This window comes from Mixophyes fleayi, chromosome 11 (assembly GCF_038048845.1).
Source record: "Mixophyes fleayi isolate aMixFle1 chromosome 11, aMixFle1.hap1, whole genome shotgun sequence".
Classification (NCBI taxonomy): domain Eukaryota; kingdom Metazoa; phylum Chordata; class Amphibia; order Anura; family Limnodynastidae; genus Mixophyes; species Mixophyes fleayi.
Window position 1 is genome coordinate 22,338,445 of NC_134412.1, and position 20,522 is coordinate 22,358,966.

Genomic DNA, 20,522 nt, shown 5'->3' on the forward strand with positions numbered 1-20,522 from the left:
TGTGCTGTGTATTGCATACCTTGCTGGACTGTGTTGGTTCTCCTCTGGAGTGTACTATCCGCTGAGTCTATTGCCATCATTGACTGTGTTGGTTCTCCTCTGGAGTGTACTATCTGCTGATTCTATTGCCATCATTGACTGTGTTATCTCATGCTGGATTACTTCAAGAGACTTTCTACATTGGCAGTGTTGTTCAGTCATTTATACATTTATATTGTGCATATTACTGTGGATCAAAGTCAAGGTGCCCGTGTATATATTGTGTTGCAGTCTCTCCCCGTGCACCTCCTCACATATATATTCAGTGGTACAACTTGCTAGTGGCAGACCACTGACTCCTGTTTACAGTTTCACCCGTTCCAGTATCCTCTCACATAGCAGTGGTACAACTTGCTAACGCAGACCACTGACTCCCCGGATACCTCCACTTGGATTCCATTCCTTCACTCAGACAGCGGTACAACTTGCTATCCGCAGACCGCTGACTCTCATCACCTCCTCGTTTCTGTTGGACATTCCTCCTCACTATAGCAGTGGTACAACTTGCTACCGCAGACCACTGACTACCTTCACGTGTCCTTTGTCCATACAGTTCCTCGTGTATTACTACTTCCATATTGCCAGTGCTGCTAGTCATAGACTTTCCTGAGCATCTCATCATTATTTGCTATTTTCTGTTCCGTGATCACCCTGCTACCAGAGTACCATATTACCACCTATACTGCTCTGGTAAGCCTATCACCTGGTGATCCCTGGGTAAAGACTCCTAGTGCCCGTGACAGAGGCGTTTGTAACCCGTTCCCTTAGAAGAGTTGGCTTAGGTTCGGTGCAAGTACCGCCCCTGGGGGCTGGCTTGTTGTGTGTTACAATTATCCCAGAAGCCTTAGGGTTCTGGAATTCCTGGGATTATTGCCTCAGTTTAAGGATAAATGACAAGGGTACGCTCAGGCAAAATGGTGGATAAGCACTGATGTCTTAAGGGTGGGTAACCCGTGATAGGACATCCGGGTTGGAATTGGGCCTCCGCTGATCTGCTTACTTATTAGTGTGTGGTTAGTTAAATAGACAAATTAATTTACCAACAAGTCGGTATGGTGTCTATTATATATGATAAATATTAAGGTTAAGATTAAGGGTTTATAGTTATGTTATCAACCGTTAAGCATTTTAAAGCAAAACAGCTTACATCAATTAAACTATGGAGTAGATTTACTAAAGCTTCTTAAAAAGAAAAGTGGAGGTGTTACTCATAGCAACCAGAGTCTAGCTATCATTTTCTACAATATACTATATAAAATATAGCAAGTATCTGCTAATTATAGGCAATTCTTCCATTTTTCCTCTTTATACATTTTAGTAAATCAAGCCCCCCAAAAATACATTTTTGGGAATTTTAAGTCATCATATTCTTGTGATAGGAATATCTAATATATTCCTCACTTAAAATTACTTATATCCCATTATTATAGTGGAGTTGAAAAATAACTATACTTCATCATTTTGCCACTTATTTTAATAAAGCAACATGTAGCATGCCATGATTTGCATTAAATGGATAAATTCTGTGTGTGTCTTCCATTCTAACACCGAACACCAAATCAATGGGTGTGTACATCTCAACCAATAAGCAGCCCAACAATCCTATATATTAGTAAAGGTCTGGGAATGGAGAGTAGTTGGCATATGCACAAAACCAGAGAGCGCACAAGCCCTATCAATGAATCTTGTGCTATCACTAGACATGGAACTGTTTCCCATTGTAGCCACAGACTCACAGATAAGGTCATGGTCAGGAATTGAACTCATGACCCCAGTGCTGTAAGGCAGAAGTGCTAACCACTACGCCACCATGCTGCCCTGGTTGCAAAAGGCCTTTGAAGGGATGAAAATCATAAATAGAGAAGCCACAATTCACTCTAATGCAACCCACTGTGCAGCCAGCCCAGTTACCTATCAATAACCGTTTCACTGTTCACCACAAACACTTCAATATAGAACAGTGCACCTTCTCTATAATAAAATCTGCTACCTAAGTAAGAGGTATGGTTGATAAGGTGTGCTCATCCTCGTGTTTCGGTTTCGAAACCGGTGTCGGTCCTGATTCAACTTCGTGTTTTGGCTTAGCTACCGATTTTGTATAACGAACGCAAATGTTTTGGTTTTGGATCTGGATTTAATTTAAAAAAATAAAAAATAGGTAAAATAATGTCATTGTTTTGTTGCTTTTGCTCCTATATTACAATTTACAGCATTAACATTAATTTCCAGTCATTTCCAGTCTGCAGCGATCCGGTTTTCTAAAATTGGTGACAGAGCAGTGGCACAAATATATCGCACAAATACATGGCAGTTTAATAAAAGATGCAAGCCCTAGACTAGGGGACACAATAGATGATCTGGCAGCCTTGCAAAAAAGCACTTTTGAGATTATAAGTACCTTCATTATTTTCAGAGGTGTTATTTAGGAAAAAAGGAACATGCATTAAGTCTTTTAGCAATCAACTAAGCAAAAATTAGAGAAGTAGATAGATGTCCAATTGTAAAGTGTAACGTAATTTGATGACACTATATAAATAAATGAGTGGAGTGCACCCATAAAAAAAACTTTAAAGAGTAGGCATACAATAAATATGGAACATAACAGAGCATCCATCATAGACACTTATGCTTCACAAACAGGCGGCATTCATTGGATGGACAGTGGTAGAATTAATACAGTTAGACATTGATAAAATTAAATAGAGGAAGGTGGCCTGCACCTTCTTCTATTTATTTACTATGCACTTATCGTTGGTCAGAGTATACACAGGGAGCCAGGAGCAGAGCTTTCAAACACTTTGTAATACTATAAGTGTTTGTTATGGTATAAGTAAGGTAGTTCTAACTGAAAAGAAATTAGTATGTGCTGTAATGCTGTCCTGTAATGCTGTCCTTGTGAATCAAACAAGGGAACTCATCACTCATATATATTTGCAAGTATAGCAACATAGCATGTATAATATATTATATGTATATCAATGTGGAATGTATATAAATATGGAATGTATAAATAATATATATATGTTATACAAGTTAACCCGTGCATGATACTCATGCATTCTAGTAAAATCAAGCTACTTAAGGTCTTAAAAAGGTTCTTGTCATGCATTTGGGCCTACCCAGGCCTCCTCAGGGGAAGAGCGTTACTTCCCGTCGCAAGCGCCCTTTTTAATGTGTCTTCATGAGGTAAAATTACCTCACGAAAATGAGTTTGACCCCTCAACTCGTAAATTTAGCCTTTACTACCCCTCCCACGGGGGGAAGGGGGGATGATGGAAGTTAACTGACTTCACTATTCTAATTTTTTTGTCAAATAATGTCAGTATACCAAATTTTAGGTCAATTGGATGAGCCCTTTCTCAGAAAATAGTTTTTTCCACACACACACTAACACACGCCGCTAGGCTTTTACTTTTATATATTAGATAATGCTAAGAATTTAGTAGGTCAGTGTATAACTCCGTCCAGCAGGTGGCGCTGCAGCTTTTTTTTTTTTTTTTCACACATAGACTAACACACGCCGCTAGGCTTTTATATTATAGATTAGTGAACTGTAGAAAATATGTAAAACAGACAGTTCAGATTGGGCAATAGTTGGCCTTCTCGCACAAGTAAGTATGTATAACTCACATTAATGCAGATTTGGTTGGCAAACTTTTGTCTTGACAAGACAATGCAACTGAATTTGAAAGTCCACATTCTGAGAAATTTAGAGACAGAATTTGGCATATTGGTCAACCAACAAGCAGTCAGTTTACAGTTGACAGCACTAGTAACATGCTGAAAACAGTTAGGCATTGCAATTATTATTATTATTATTAATTTTTATTTATAGGGCGCCACAAGGTGTCCGTGGCGCCGTACAGGGACAAAACGAATTACAATACAAGGTGAGACAGCACAGTACAGTAAACAGTAAGCACAGTAACTCACTCAGTAAGCTCAATGCACAGCTAGAGAGGGTGGGGAAAGGGGGAGGGAAGATCGGCAAACAACGGAGCCCAAGAAGGAGGGCGCAGAAGACAGGGAGACCCCCAGAGGGGACGGGGGGAGGAGGGTCGACGAGGAGGAGGGCAAGGTAGCTGAAGAGCAGAGTTAGAAGTGGTGGAAACAGGAGGAGAGATGGCCCTGCTCAGAGGAGCGTACAATCTAAGGGAAGGGGTGGACAGACAAAGAGATGCAGGGGAGAGAGGGAGAAAAGGGGGACAGGGGCGGGGAAGGGGAAAGAAGGAGGAGAGGCAGCAGAAAAGGTAGGGAGTTAAGTGGGGAGACTGAAAGGCTTTAAGAAAAAGGTGGGTTTTTAAAGCCCGTTTAAAACTGGACAGATTAGGGGAAGTTCTGATGGAGGGAGGGAGCTTGTTCCAGTGGAGGGGGGCAGCGCGGGCGAAGTCTTGGATACGCGCATGGGAGGAGGTAATAAGGGGGGAAGAGAGGCAACGATCAGAGGCAGAACGGAGAGGGCGGGATGGAGTGTGAATAGAGAGGAGGGTGGAGATGTAGGGCACAGTGGAGTTGGCGAGGGCCTTGTATGTGAGTGTGAGGAGTATAAATAGGATTCTGAAGGGGAATGGGAGCCAGTGAAGGGCTAGATAGAGGAGGGAGACAGAAGAGGTGCGGCGAGAAAGGAAAATAAGTCTAGCAGCAGCGTTAAGAACAGATCGAAAGGGAGCAAGATGAGAGTGGGGGAGGCCAGTGAGGAGGAGGTTGCAGTAGTCCAAGCGGGAGATGATCAGAGAGTGAATAAGACATTTGGTGAAATCTTGGGAGAGGAAGGGTCGGATGCGAGCGATGTTACGCAGGATTTAGCAAGAGAGAGGATGTGGGGGCAAAAGGAGAGAGAGGAGTCGAGGATGACACCAAGGCAGCGAAGTTGGGGGACAGGGGAGATAGAGGAGTTGTCAACAGTGATGGAGAGGTCAGAAGGGGATGAGGTATGAGAGGGAGGAAAAACTATGAGCTCAGTTTTGGCGAGGTTAAGTTTGAGGAATCGGGAGGACATCCAGGAGGAGATGGCAGAGAGGCAGGCGGACACTCTAGAGAGGAGGGAGGGAGAGAGATCAGGAGAGGAGAGGTATAGTTGAGTGTCGTCAGCGTAAAGGTGGTAGTTAAAGCCGAAGGAGCTGATGAGTTGACCCAGGGAAGAGGTGTATAGAGAGAAGAGTAATGGTCCGAGAACAGAGTCCTGAGGGACCCCGACAGGAAGGGTGGACGAAGGGGGAGAGAGACCCAGAGGTGGTGACAGAGAAGGATCGGTCAGCAAGGTAAGAGGTGAACCAGGACAGGACTGGGCCGGAGAAGCCGAGAGACTGGAGGGTGTGGAGGAGGAGGGGGTGGTCAACGGTGTCGAAGGCTGCAGAGAGGTCAAGGAGGATGAGAAGGGAGAAGTGGCCGCTGGCTTTAGCAGAGAGGAGGTCGTTGGTGACTTTAGCCAGGGCAGTTTCAGTGGAGTGAAGGGGGCGGAAGCCAGACTGGAGAGGATCAAGGAGGGAGTGTTCAGAAAGGTAGGAGGTGAGACGGCTGCAGACAAGCCTTTCGAGAATTTTTGAGGCAAAAGGGAGAAGAGATATGGGGCGATAGTTCGAGAGAGAAGTGGGATCGAGATTAGGTTTCTTAAGAATGGGGGATATGAGAGCATGTTTGAAGGAAGAGGGGAAGATGCCAGTGGAGAGGGAGAGATAAAAGAGGTGAGCGAGGTGGGAGCAGGTGGTGGGGGAAAGGGAGCGAAGAAGGTGGGAGGGGATAGGATCCAGGGGACAGGTAGTGGGGGGGAGGATGAAATGAGAGAGTGGATTTCCTCACCCGTGGTGGGGCGGAAGGAGTGGAGGGGAAGGTGGTTGGGGGGGGGAGGACGGAAGAGTTGGAGGGGTGGAAGGGAGAGTGGAGGAGGAGATTTCGAGTCGGATGGCCTCGATTTTAGAGGAGAAGAAAGAGGCAAAGTCGGAGGCAGTCAGAGAGGAGGGGGGTGGGGGAGGGGGCCAGGAGAGTGCTGAAGGTGGCGAAGAGGCGGCGGGGGTTGGTGGACTGGGAGGAGATGAGGGATTTAAAGAAAGATTGTTTGGCGAGTGAGAGGGCAGAGCTGTAGGATGAAAGAATGAATTTAAAGTGGAGGAAGTCCGCCAGGGAGCGGGATTTTCTCCAGTGACGTTCGGCGGTACGTGAGCATTTTTGGAGGAAGCGGGTAAATTTGGAGTGCCAGGGTTGAGATTTGGAGCAGCGGGGGTGGACGGAGTGGGCAGGGGCGACTGCATCCAGAGCGGAGGTGAGGGTGTGATTGTAGAGGGAGACCGCCTGGTTGGGGCAGGCCTGGGAGGAAAGGGGTGAAAGGAGGGTATCGAGAGAGGAGGACAGAGAGGCAGGGTCAAGAGAGTCGAGGTTACGTATGGACAGAGTAGGTTTGGGCAGGGGGAGGGGAGCAGGAGAAGAGGAGAGAGAGAAGGAGAGGAGATGGTGGTCGGATAGAGGAAAGGGAGAGATGGAGAAGTCAGAGAGACTACATAGGTAGGAGAAGACAAGATCAAGGGAGTGACCAAGGCAGTGGGTAGAGGAGGAGGTCCATTGGGTGAGACCAAGGGAGGAAGAGAGAGTGAGCAGTTTGCTGGAAGCAGGGTCGGTGGGGTTGTCGATGGGGAAGTTAAAGTCACCGAGAATGATCGAGGGGAGGTCGGAGGAGAGATGGTGAGGAAGTCAGGCAGCAAAGTTGTCGAGGAAGAGGGAGGTGGGGCTTACAAAAGTTACAAAAAGCCCCCCCAAAGAGGGAATTTTGGTGCTAGAATGTACTACAGTGAAGGCATCAGAATATTCTTGGGTAAAATTGGAGGAGTCAAAATCGTACAAGATGGCATTGTCCTTGGGGCCACTAACCCACCCGTATATTGAAAAGAACATGCACAAAGGTTAACAAATCAAGCACTCTAGCGGCTGCCCCTTTTGTAGCTAAAGTGCTTCATTTGTTTGGGCCCTTACAAAAGTCATTATTTTGGGAGTTGGTTGTTCAACTGGACGTTAGATAGAGATGTTAACAAATGGGTCCTGGGCATTTGGATAACAGTGGTCATCTTCCTCAGTGGCAACCAATCATTAAAGATGTCTACATCAATTACATTTTCTTCGAATATAGAAGATACACCAAGTAGGTACCCGATAGGCAGGGCCGGACTGGCCATCTGGCACTTCTGGCAAATGCCAGAAGGGCCGATGGCCAGATGGGCCGGTTACTAGCTGGCCGGCCCCATCGCTCAGCACACAGACTGTCATGCCAGAATTCAGCATGACAGTCTGTGTGCTGAGAAGTGGGGTCGGCACTACACTTACTTCCTGGTGTGGTCGCTCCTCCCCTCTCTTCTATGAATGGCTCTGGAGATGTCACATGGGACGAGCACCATGTGATAGGTGCCGTCCCATGTGTTAGGAGAGACTGTACAGCGCGCTGCGGAGCGCACAAGGTAAGAGGGAGGGGGTAGTTTGTGTGACAGGGGAGCTATATGTGGACAGGGGAGCTATATGTGTGACAGGGGAGCTATATGTGTGACAGGGGAGCTATATGTGCGACAGGGAAGCTATATGTGCGACAGGGGAGCTATATGTGTGACAGGGGAGCTATATGTGTGACAGGGGATCTATATGTGTGACAGGGGATCTATATGTGTGACTGAGGATCTATATGTGTGACTGGGGATCTATATGTGTGACTGGAGATCTATATGTGTGACAGGGTATCTATTTATTTGTGTGACATGGTATCTATTTATTTGTGTGACAGGGTATCTATTTATTTGTGTGACAGGGTATCTATTTATTTGTGTGACAGGGTATCTATCTATTTGTGTGACAGGGTATGATTATAGTGTAACAAAAAATAACACAGAATTTACTGACAGGCGCCAATAAAAATGGGATCGACAAAGTTAAAAAATATATAAATCAAGCTCTGAATGACAATGAATACAAATTACCCAAAAAATAACCCCCCAAAAAAATATCCAAAGAATGACCTTTATGATTATAGTGTGTATGTGTGTAACAGTATAACTATAGTATGTGTGTGTGTGTGACAGGTTTTGATTATAGTGTGTATGTGTGTAACAGTATAACTATAGTATGTGTGTGTGTGTGACAGGTTATGATTATAGTGTGTATGTGTGTAACAGTATAACTATAGTATGTGTGTGTGGGCCGGTGTATGACCATAATGTGTGTATGGGTAGCTCTTAATATAATGTGGGAGGTAGGCTGTTAATCTAATAGGGAGTTGCAGGTGGGGGCTAATTATTGGGTGCTATTCTATTTGTGGGGTGAAGATGGGGGCAATTTAATAGTGGGGCCTATCAATTTCAGATGGGGTGATTGGATTTTTAATTTAATGCTGGGGTGCTTTGGAGAGAGGGAAATAGTTTTATTTATTAAATGGAAATACTATTTAATGTCAGGGCTAGTTGGAGGGAAATAGATGTATTTATCAAATGTGAATACTAGTACTTTAATGTTGTGGCTGCAGTGAGGCCTAATTTTAAAACATGGATGCTATATTGATTTAACACCAGGGCTAAATTTCATCTGCTCTTTTTTTTCTCCAAATAGGGCATCCAACATTCCAGGATCCAGACAAGCAGCAACTGATCTAAAGACACCAGCAGCCACAAGTGGTGACCATGACAAGACAGGTAGGAGAGACCAGGACAGTCTGCCAACTGTTCTGAATTTGATGGGTGACTGTCCCACTTAGTCAGGATTTGGTCTGACTACAAGGACAGTTGGGAGATATGTCCTGCTTCACACTGTACTGCTTGTTAAGGCAGAACTGCGTGCACCTAACAGTAGTGCACACTGTATTGCCTTTGTATTTGTCAAAAATTTGTCTAATAGCCAAATTGCATCATAGGAGCCCCCCTGACTTAAGTGCCCGGGCCCCCCGAGCCTTAATCCAGTTGGTCAGCAGGAGGATCTGTGCTCCGTCCCGGACAGGGCACAGCCTGCAGAGCAAGCAGCGGAGCTCTAAGTCTCACGAGATTTATTAATCTCATGAGACTAAGAGCTTCCCTGCTCACTCTACAGGAATGTCAGCAGCATCAGAAGCATAGATAAGTACAGTGGGCTGGGGGTGTCATAATGTATCTGGGGGGGTGTCGTAATGTGGATGGGGAGGGTCTGATAAATGTAATGTTTTATTATAATGTATGTATCAACGCACCATTTTGACCACGCCCCCAACATAATGTAGCTACGCCTTTGGCGGCACCGCCACTGCACTGCGGCACACATTTTTTTTTCCAGCTTATCAACAGAGGTGGGCCTGTGTGCTTTAAATGCCAGGGCTGATTTTTAGTCCCAGTCCGGCCCTGCCGATAGGTAACATCTGCAGCAAATACATTGGAGAGGGGTAGCACTGCAGCAAATACATTAGAGAGGGTCAGCACTGCAGCAAATACATTGGAGAGGGTCAGCAGCAATACATTGGAGAGAGTCAGCAGCAATACATTGGAAAGTGTTAGCACAGCAGCAAGTACATTGGAGAGGGGACAGCAGTGGCAGTATCAGAGCTCATTAGACAGACAGAGTCGGCATCCGTAGACATTATTTAACAGATGATGAGACAACACCCAAGTGTGATTCATACATGTGTTCAACAGCTACAGGATTGACATAATATGATTGGTGGGCAGCAGAATAGACAGGGTAAAGCCGATAATATAATGACATCAACAGTATTATTAGGACAACAATTGAAATGTAGACAGTATTACGCCTAACTCTATCTCTGTCCCTATCCCTAACCTTGTCCCTAACCCTGTCTACTATTTGGCTAACAGTGGTCACCTTTCTCTATATTGATGACCATGTCATCACCCTTATCATCGTCCTCATCACTGATGTCATGCTCATCATCATCACACAATATCAATTCACTTCCATTTGAATCTACACATTCTGTTGGTAAATGGCAGCCAGAACAGTATTCTTCATACAGGGTGCTGACTGTCGTACTTATTTCCACTTGCAAACACTTGCTTCACAGACAATTCTGTAAAATTATACTTAGTCATCGTGCTTCCCTTCTGTGTCAATGTATCAACACCAGCAGCAGCACTTGTAGTGTCCAAGGAAGCTTCTTTGGAATCATGGATTGCAACACAGGAGTCATTTGGAATTTGAAAATTGGATGCAGGACTACATACTGATAATGAAGAGGTTGATGATGAAGATATTGATGCCAGTGAGGATTGCAACTGTCTATCCATTCTTCTGCTAGCTGATGCTGGGCTGCTTGCTACTATACACAATTTGCCACTTTTGGAAACACGACTTAAATGAACTTGCTCCAAATGACCTATGAGGGAGTAGGTGCCTAGATGATCATCGTTCCTACCTCTACTTATTTTGAAATTACAAAGTCTATAGATGCCTTGACAAACCTTATTTGGGTTTAGATAAAAATATTTCCAAACAAATGGGGTTCTTTTATCGTCTTCTGCCCTGGCATAATAGTGCACTTATCATGGGCATCTGCTGGTGGTAATAGTGGTGGCTGCCTTACTTCAACACAATCATCATCATTCTCCTCATTATCTTGTCCATGTACAACACATTCATTTTCAGATCCACAATTATCCCCTCATCCTCTTGCACATTTGCAACTTCCATAGTAGCCTTCTCAATTTCTATGGGTAAATCATCATCAATACTAAGACTACTACTACCCATCCTCACATTTCCAAATGGTTGAGGACTTTTTGAAGGAGGCTGCTCTATTCTTACAGTGTCTGAATCTGAAAGCGTAGACTCACATGTAGCACTCATCTATACCCTCCTTTGACTCTCCTCAGGATTCTGTGAGTGCCCAAACTGTTCTTCAACCTTCGTGTTATCCTCAGGCACTGATTTGCCTGTTTCGGAGGTGTCAGTAACAGACGTACACTCTGAGCGACAAGGTGGTGCATGTGAAGTTGAGGAAGATGCATGACCGCGTTGGGCACTCTGTTTTGGAATGGCCATTCTAATGGAATTACCAAGACCAGCAATAGCAGGAGCCCTACTAGCAAAAAGGGGACATAGTCTGAGCCTTGTCTTGCCACTGCGGGTGTTATATGGAATGTTAGCTATTTTCCTTGTCTTGGGCAAATCACCACATTCATCAGAAAATTCCCTCTTAATCCTTCTCCTTACATCAAGAGCTAATGTTTTCTTTGAGATTGAATTTGACAAATAGTGTTTGGATTTTGAGGACGCTTTCATCAACTTTCTTCCTGCATTACCTTTTTTACTACTAGAGGTCGTAACAGTAGTAGTACTGCCAGTTCCCGCACTGGGCTGCTCCTGATCTGTACTGTGATCCATGGTTGCCAAGAGGAGTAATGCTACTTGAACATATTGGAGCTACTTGTAGATGCTACCACCACACCAGGGGAACACCCAATGAGATAGGGAAAAGAATGAATGTTATCTTACAATTTTTATGATTGCTCCACAATATACTTCTAACAAACAAATGTATATTTTATTGGGGGGGTTGTGCTGCTCTGAGTCAAAGACAAGAACACCCTGTTTACTTGTTTGGGGTGTAACTGCTGCAGACTAATAGTCTGACAGTAAAAGCATGGTCGGGGGTCGGACTAACCCCCGGTAGGCCCCGACCTTGATCGCTCCCCTCTTCGTTGGTGGGGGAGCAGAAAACGTAGATAAAAATAAATAATAGAAAAAAAATAGTCATGAGACCGCGGCGCTCCCCGACTCCTCTCTGCTCTGTTCACACTGAATGTCAGGCGTGACGTCATCATGGCCGACAGTTCAGTGAGGAGCGGCGCAGAGAGGAGTTGGTAAGAAGACAGAAGACAGAAAAGAGAAGAGAGAAGAGAAGAAAGTAGCCAATAGAAAAGGTAAGTGTAGGAACGAAAGCAAGGGGGGAGCATGGCAGAGTGAAAGGGGAGTACAGACAGCATGGCAGAGAGTGAAAAGGGGCAAAGACAGCATGGCAGATTGTGAAGAGGATAACAGACAGCATGGCAGAGTGGGAAGGAGAGCACAGACATCATGGCAGAGTGTGAAGGGGGAGCACAGAGAGCATGGCAGAGTGTGAAGGGGGACCAAAGCAACATGGCAGAGAGTGAAGAGGGGCCAAAGCAGCATGGCAGAGTGTGAAGGGGGAGCGCAGACAGCATGGCAGAGTGTGAAGGGGGAGTGCAGACAGCATGGCAGAGTGTGAAGGGGGGCCAAAGCAGCATGGCAGAGAGTGAAGAGGGGCCAAAGCAGCATGGCAGAGTGTGATAAATGGGGGCCAAAGCAGCATGGCACATGGTGATGCAGGGGGGCCAAAGCAGCATGGCACAGGGTGATGAAGGGGGGTCAGGATTAGAGATGAGCGCACTCGGATTTCTGAAATCCGAGCCCACCCGAACGTTGCCGATCCGAGTCGGATCCGAGACAGATCCGGGTATTGGCGCCAAATTCAAATCTGAAACTGAGGCTCTGACTCATAATCCCGTTGTCGGATCTCGCGATACTCGGATCCTATAAATTCCCCGCTAGTCGCCGCCATCTTCACTCGGGCATTGATCAGGGTAGAGGGAGGGTGTGTTAGGTGGTCCTCTGTCCTGGTAGATCTCGTGCTGTGCTGTTTAGTTCTGTGCTGTGTTGTTTAGTTCTGTGCTGTGCTGTGCTGTGTTCTGCAGTATCAGTCCAGTGGTGCTGTGTGCTGTGCTCTGTCCTTCTGAGGTCAGTGGTGCTGCTGGGTCATGTGCTGTGTCCTGTTCAGTCCAGTGGTGCTGTGTCCTGTGCTCTGTGCTTCTAAGGGCATAGTTATTTCCCCAATATTCCCCTGTGTTTAAAAAAATAAAAAAAAGTTATTTAAAAAAATACCAAAAACTAATTTAATTTTTTTTAATTACCACAAAATTTGCACAACCAATCCTGCAGTATAAGCCCATTGGTACTGCAATATTACAAAGTTCACACATTCAGCAGTAAAAGTCCAGTGGTACTGCAATATTACAAAGTTCACACATTCTGCAGTATCAGTCCAGTGGTGCGGTGTCCTGTGCTCTGTGCTTCTAAGGGCATAGTTATTTCCCCATTTTTCCCAAGTTTTTAAAAAATAAAAAAAAAGTTATAAAAAAAATTAAAATAAAAATTTTTTAAAAAAAATAATTATAACCAAATTTGCAAAGCCAATCCAGCAGTATATAAGCCCATTGGTACTGCAATATTACCAAGTTCACACATTCAGCAGTAAAAGTCCAGTGGTACTGCTATTACAAAGTTCACTGATTCAGCAGTATAAGTCCAGTGCTACTCTCCTGTGCCGCATATAATTTTTAAAGGCTTTGCCGAGTGTGTGTGGCTTAGGGGTACGCTCTCTTGTGCTACATATAATGGAAAACCAAAATTTGGAGGATAAAGTAGGGAAAGATCAAGACCCACTTCCTCCTAATGCTGAAGCTGCTGCCACTAGTCATGACATAGACGATGAAATGCCATCAACGTCGTCTGGCAAGCCCGATGCCCAATCTCCTAGTACAGGGCATGTAAAATCCAAAAAGCCCAAGTTCTCAAAAAATAGCAAAAAGAGAAACTTAAAATCATCTGAGGAGAAACGTAAAGTTGGCAATATGCCATTTACGACACGTAGTGGCAAGGAACGGCTTAGGCCCTGGCCCGTGTTCATGACTAGTGGTCCAGCTTCACCCAAGGATCTAAGCCCACCTCCCCCCCCCTACAAAAAATTTAAGAGAGTTATGCTGTCAGCAACAACAACAAAACAGCAAAGAACTCTGCCTTCTAAACAGATGACATCACAAATCCCCAAGGCGAGTCAAAGGGTGTTGTTGGTTGTGAACCCTGACCTTCCCATCACTGTACGGGAAGAGGTGACTCCATCCAGCATTTGCAGCACGCCCTCTGCATATGCTGGAAGGATCACCCACAGTCCAGTTACAGATTTGGCTAATGAAGGTGTGAATGTCGTACACTGGGAGGAGGATATTGATGTAGCTGGCGCTGAGGAGGATGTTGATGATTATGATGCAGACAGATACCAAATTGCCTTTCTCAATTTCTATTTATATTCTAGATTATATAAGTACAGCACTGCCCTCCAGACAGTACAGAGGGACTGTGGTTGTGGAGTCCAGCGGGGACGAATTGATAATGTGTGAGGAGGAGGAAGTACACACTGTAGGGAGAGAGGAATCAGAGGTTGAGGATGAGGACGACATCTTTCCTCAGTAGAGCCTGTTTAGTTTGTACAGGGAGAGATGAATTGTTTTATTGGTGTGGGGGCCCAAACAAACCAATCATTTCAGCCACAGTTGTTTGGTAGGCCCTGTCGCTGAAATGATTGGTTTGTTAAAGTGTGCATGTCCTATTTCAACAACATAAGGGTGGGTGGGAGGGCCCAAGGACAATTCCATCTTGCAACTTTTTTTTTGGCATTATGTGACCATTCAACAGTCGTTTGCCATGTTCAAAAAGTAAAAGAAAATGCCAACAAATTCAATAAATTAAATCAAAAGTTAAATGCCCTGTCATTATTTAAAACAAGAGGTTTTGACGTGCTAGAATTAGTGTAGTGTTAAGATGTTATAAACACTACACTTGGAAATTGGAGGAGGTATTGTGGCCCCGGTATCAAATTGGGTACCGGGGCCACCCCACTACGCAGTCCAGATACTTGTTTGGCGGAATTCAGACCAGTTGAGGGTGTATTTATTTTATTGTGGCCCCGGTATCAAATTGGGTACCGGGGCCACCCCACTACGCAGTCCAGATACTTGTTTGGTGGAATTCAGACCAGTTGAGGGTGTATTTATTTTATTGTGGCCCCGGTATCAAATTGGGTACCGGGGCCACCCCACTACGCAGTCCAGATACTTGTTTGGTGGAATTCAGACCAGTTGAGGGTTTTATTATTATATTGTGGGGACCACTCTATCTATACCACACTACAACTCTATACCACTCTATTTAATACTTTAATTCTATTTAATACTTTAATTCTATTACTAATTCCCATAAAGAGGAACTGCCGCTTCTATTTAATACTTTAATTCTATTAGTAGTTACCATAAAGAGGAACAAAATAAACCAATTTTACCAAAAGTATAATATGACTTAGACTTACAAACACTACACTTGAAAGATGGTGCCTTTAAATGAAAAAGTCAGTCTTCATTGCACGACTATGTGCAACAGGGACAGTTTTTTGGTTTACAAAGTCAACCAATAACACTTCGACCCTGTCTGTCTTTAACATACTTGATGGGATCTCAATGACGAATGGTCTGTACCATGTTTGGAGGAGGTATTGTGGCCCCGGTACCAAATTGGGTACCCGGGCCACCCCACTACGCAGTCCAGATACTTGTTTGGTGGAATTCAGACCAGTTGAGGGTGTATTTATTTTATTGTGGCCCCGGTATCAAATTGGGTACCGGGGCCACCCCACTACGCAGTCCAGATACTTGTTTGGTGGAATTCAGACCAGTTGAGGGTGTATTTATTTTATTGTGGCCCCGGTATCAAATTGGGTACCGGGGCCACTCCACTATGCAGTCCAGATAGAGGTGTATCAGATATTAAACAACGTTGACTGTTGCTGCAAAAATTTTAAATAATATTGTGGGGAACACTACACTACGCAGTCCATAAACTTTTTGGCTGGAATTCAGACCTATGTAGGGTTTTTTAATAATATTGTGGTGACCCACTCCTCTACGCAGTCCAGGTACATTTATTGGTGCGAATCATACAAGTTCAGGGTTTTTAATATATATTGTGGTGACCCACTCCTCTACGCAGTCCAGGTACATTTATTGGTGCGAATCATACAAGTTGATGGTTTTCTTGTTATATATATTGTGGTGACCCACTCCTCTACGCAGTCCAGGTACATTTATTGGTGCGAATCATACAAGTTCAGGGTTTTTAATATATATTGTGGTGACCCACTCCTCTACGCAGTCCAGGTACATTTATTGGTGCGAATCATACAAGTTCAGGGTTTTTAATATATATTGTGGTGACCCACTCCTCTACGCAGTCCAGGTACATTTATTGGTGCGAATCATACAAGTTGATGGTTTTCTTGTTATATATATTGTGGTGACCCACTCCTCTACGCAGTCCAGGTACATTTTATTGGTGCGAATCATACAAGTTCAGGGTTTTTAATATATATTGTGGTGACCCACTCCTCTACACAGTCCAGGTACATTTATTGGTGCGAATCATACAAGTTGATGGTTTTCTTGTTATATATATTGTGGTGACCCACTCCTCTACGCAGTCCAGGTACATTTATTGGTGCGAATCATACAAGTTCAGGGTTTTTAATATATATTGTGGTGACCCACTCCTCTACGCAGTCCAGGTACATTTATTGGTGCGAATCATACAAGTTCAGGGTTTTTAATATATATTGTGGTGACCCACTCCTCTACGCAGTCCAGGTACATTTATTGGTGCGCATCATACAAGTTGATGGTTTTCTTATTATATATATTGTGGTGACCCACTCCTCTACGCAGTCCAGGTACATTTATTGCTGCGAATCATACAAGTTGGTGGTTTTCTTATTATATATATTGTGGTGACCCACTCTTCTACGCAGTCCAGAAAGATACCTCGTTGCAACGTTTTGGACTAATAACTATATTTTGAGGTGTTCAGAATACACTGTAAATTAGTGGAAATGCTTGTTATTGAATGTTATTGAGGTTAATAATAGCGTAGGAGTGAAAATAAGCCCAAAAACTTGATTTTTAAACTTTTTATGTTTTCTTCAAAAAAAATCAGAATCCAAAACCTTAAATCCGAACCGAGACCTTTCGTCAAGTGTTTTGCGAGACAAATCCGAACCCCAAAAATAATGAAAATCCGTATCCAAAACACAAAACACGAGACCTCAAAAGTCACCGGTGCACATCCCTAGTCAGGATAAGGGGGGCAAAAGCAGCATGGAGAGTGCAGAGTGAGCATAATGAGGCACAGCATGGTGATTAAGGGGCACAGTATCATCATCATTTATTTATATAGCGCCACTAATTTCGCAGCGCTGTACAGAACTCATTCACATCAGTCCCTGCCCCATTGGGGCTTACAGTCTAAATTCCTTAACACATACACATACACACAAGCATAGACTAGGGTAAATTTTTTGAGAACAGCCAATTAACCACAGAATGTTTGTATGATGGCACAGCGGACATGTGGCAAAGTAATGTGTGTGTGGTAGGTGGTGGCTAACTAATGGATGCTATTTTCTTTGTTGGATGGGGCAATTTAATTTTATAGTGGGGACTATTAGTTTAAGATGGGGTGGTTTGGGGGCTATTAATTGAATGTGGGGCTGAGTTTGAGGAGCAGGAGGTCTATTTATTAAATGTGAATATGAATTATTTAATGGCAGTGGCGGTTGAGGGAAATATTTATATAGGTATATTTATTATACGTAAATGCGATTAATTTATTGCAGGGGCTGTCTGGAGGTAGGGAAATAGGTTTATTAAATGGGAATACTATCACCTTAATGTTGGGGCTGGAGGAAGGCCTAAGTATTATTGTGGATTCTATTGCATTAACCGTGGGGCTGGATGAAATTTTCTAAATGTAGCCTTTATTTTTTCCAAATAGGGCTCTCAACATTCCAGGATCCAGACAAGACGCAACTAAAGAAACCAGCAGCCACAGGTGGTAAACGTGACAAGAACAGGTAGGACAGTCTGTCAAATGTTCTGAGTCTAGTTGTCACGACTTGCATTCTGCAGCTCCTGTGTAGGTACCTTGTCGGATGTTTTGCATATATTTGTCCTGCCTGTAGTACCACTGCCCACCAAAGGGGCCACTGTGCTACTTGGACTATTTATCCTGCCTGTAGTACCACTGTCCTCCAAAGGGGGTCACTGTGCTACTTGGACTATTTGTCTTGCCTGTAGTACCACTGCTCACCAAAGGGGCCACTCTGCTAATTGCTGCTCTTATCTGCCTCATTATTGCTGGGAGCTTTACACCTGCTTCTGGCCTATATAAGCCTGTCTGTTTTCAAGAAACCTTTGCCAGATCATCAGGTCACTGTGTCTGATGAGAAGCTAGCCTTCCTGGTTATTCATCTCAGCTCTGTGTCCATCGTTGCTGTTTGCTCAAGTTCAACACTGCTGTATATTGGATTCCTCTCATCTCTGCATACCTGTGCCACTATCCGTGGCAAACTGCTACTCATCTCTGCTGTGAGTTCATCACTGCTGTATATTGGATTCCTCTCATCTCTGCATACCTGTTCCATAATCCGTGGTGAACTGTTATTCATTACTGCTGTGTTTTGGATTTTCTTCATCTCTGCAGACATGTTCCACTACTCGTGGTAAACGCTACACCTGTCATCCAATCAACCTGCATCATTGACTACTGTTATCTGTTCCACTATCTGTGCCTGCATCTTGAACCAGTATTATGTTTTTTCTAATAAACCACTTCATTCACTTATCCTCTCTCCGTGGCCTTACCTTGGAAACCCTGACACTAGTGCAGACTTGGCTATCCTGTGGCACTCCAGGTGTCGTGAAACTACGAGTCCCAGCATACCCTTCCAGCAATAAGATGCTATATATTGGCAAAGCATGTTGGGGCTTGTAGTTTCACAACACCTGGATTGTCACAGGTTAGCCAAGCCTGGTCTAAAGGGATAATCACGATTTTTGGTGACTGTTCTACCCAATCTAAGGGGCAGGTCAATACTATGTACTCTTTATATACACACTGCATTCTGTATATACTACACTATGGTGCTAGCTGTCCTTTGTGGGCTGAATACTCCCTCTCTAGTGACTGGTCACACCTCTATGATGGCTGGCCACACCCTCTCTGGTGGGCCTCTAGCGTTGCAGTCCCCCGGTGGGCCCTTCAATCCCCAGTCCGACACTGAGCAAAAGCACACTGTTTTTTTCCTCAAATAAATAAATATACTAGTTAGTTCAGAATAATATATATCTAACTTAGTCTGTATATGCTGTCTAGTACTATTATATATATATATATATATATATATATATATATGCAATGCATTAACAACAACCAATAGCCATGGGTCCGTGTAAAGTGTATTTAAGATTGAAATCAAAGGCACTTGATCAGCAAACTACTGTAGCTGACTATTCTCTACAGAACTGCTTTATAACAATGGCAAGATTCTACTGCTTCCGTATGTCTCTTGTCAAAGTCAAATAATTGGATGAAGTAAACCAAATTGATTAATATTGTTTTACCGTGCGAGAGCAATTAATACGCCAGGTGTTATGATGCAATCGCACAGGTTCATAACACACATTTACATTCGCATTTACACTTTTAAATAATACAGATTTATTAAGGTTCCAATCCACATTTATTTATTAGTAAAATGTATTTTAAAATATTTTTCATATAAATTATAATGTGGGGAAAAAGCTAAATAATGTATCTGACTTCTGAATTATATCAATCTGCTCACAATTTCATGAGAAAGATTCTGGTGTTACTTGTGTAGCGCCTTGCGAACGCTAGTTATAAATAATATCACTACTTCATACCCCAAATAACTAGTACATAGGGGTCATAAAAAAACAGTTTGTACAAATCTAGAGGCGGGAGCCTGAGGAAGGACACCGGCAGTTTGAAGAACCTTTGACCTATGAACTGTAACGGTATATCTCTGTGATGTAACTACTTTTACAACTGTATAGTGTATAAATTGTTGAGCTCTGATTTTTGGACCCCAGAGCGTTCTCATAGAAGCTTGTGTCAGTGCTCTCAGGCGCATGCTTATGCTTACCAAACTTTGCTTTTTAATATACTTTGCGAATAAAACCTATGTGCGTTGGAACCACAGCGAACGCAGCGGACAATATTTATTGGTAGCGAAAAGATGAACAGAACAGCTGGGGGCTCTGAGCAGGACTTCACTCTACTCCAGGACTCTCAGACATACGGATTTCGGTTTCTCAACAAAGGGTGGACGCGTCTCAGAAGGTAAGAGCGCTTATCGTTCTATACTTTTAAATTTATCTCTTGTGTTGATAAACCGAATTCCTGTTTTGAGAGTCTGTCAGAGAAATTGAAGGGAATCTAGGGACGAAGGTAATATTGTGTTTCATAGTCCTGTTTTGCGATTGCTATGCACAGCGTTTGTTTATTTTATTATATTTCTATACTGCCACAGATTTATACATCGAGATATTTAAGAAATTCTGTTTTGTTTTGTTATAATATAGTAAGGTAATTTGTTAAACATATCTAGGAAGAAAACAAATATGTTTATGAAAGTGTGTATGTATGGAGTGAAACAAAGAAGTTACTTTGTATAGGCACGCTACACGGACAGTTAATAATACCGCCTCGTGTTTCGCGTTTGTATTGGTACGCTATGAAGGCGGTTAATAGTACCCTCTGGCCTAGCGTTTAGATTGGATACCTCGCAGGGACAAGTTTCCAAGCGGGAATGTTAGATACCTCGTGGGAGGTTG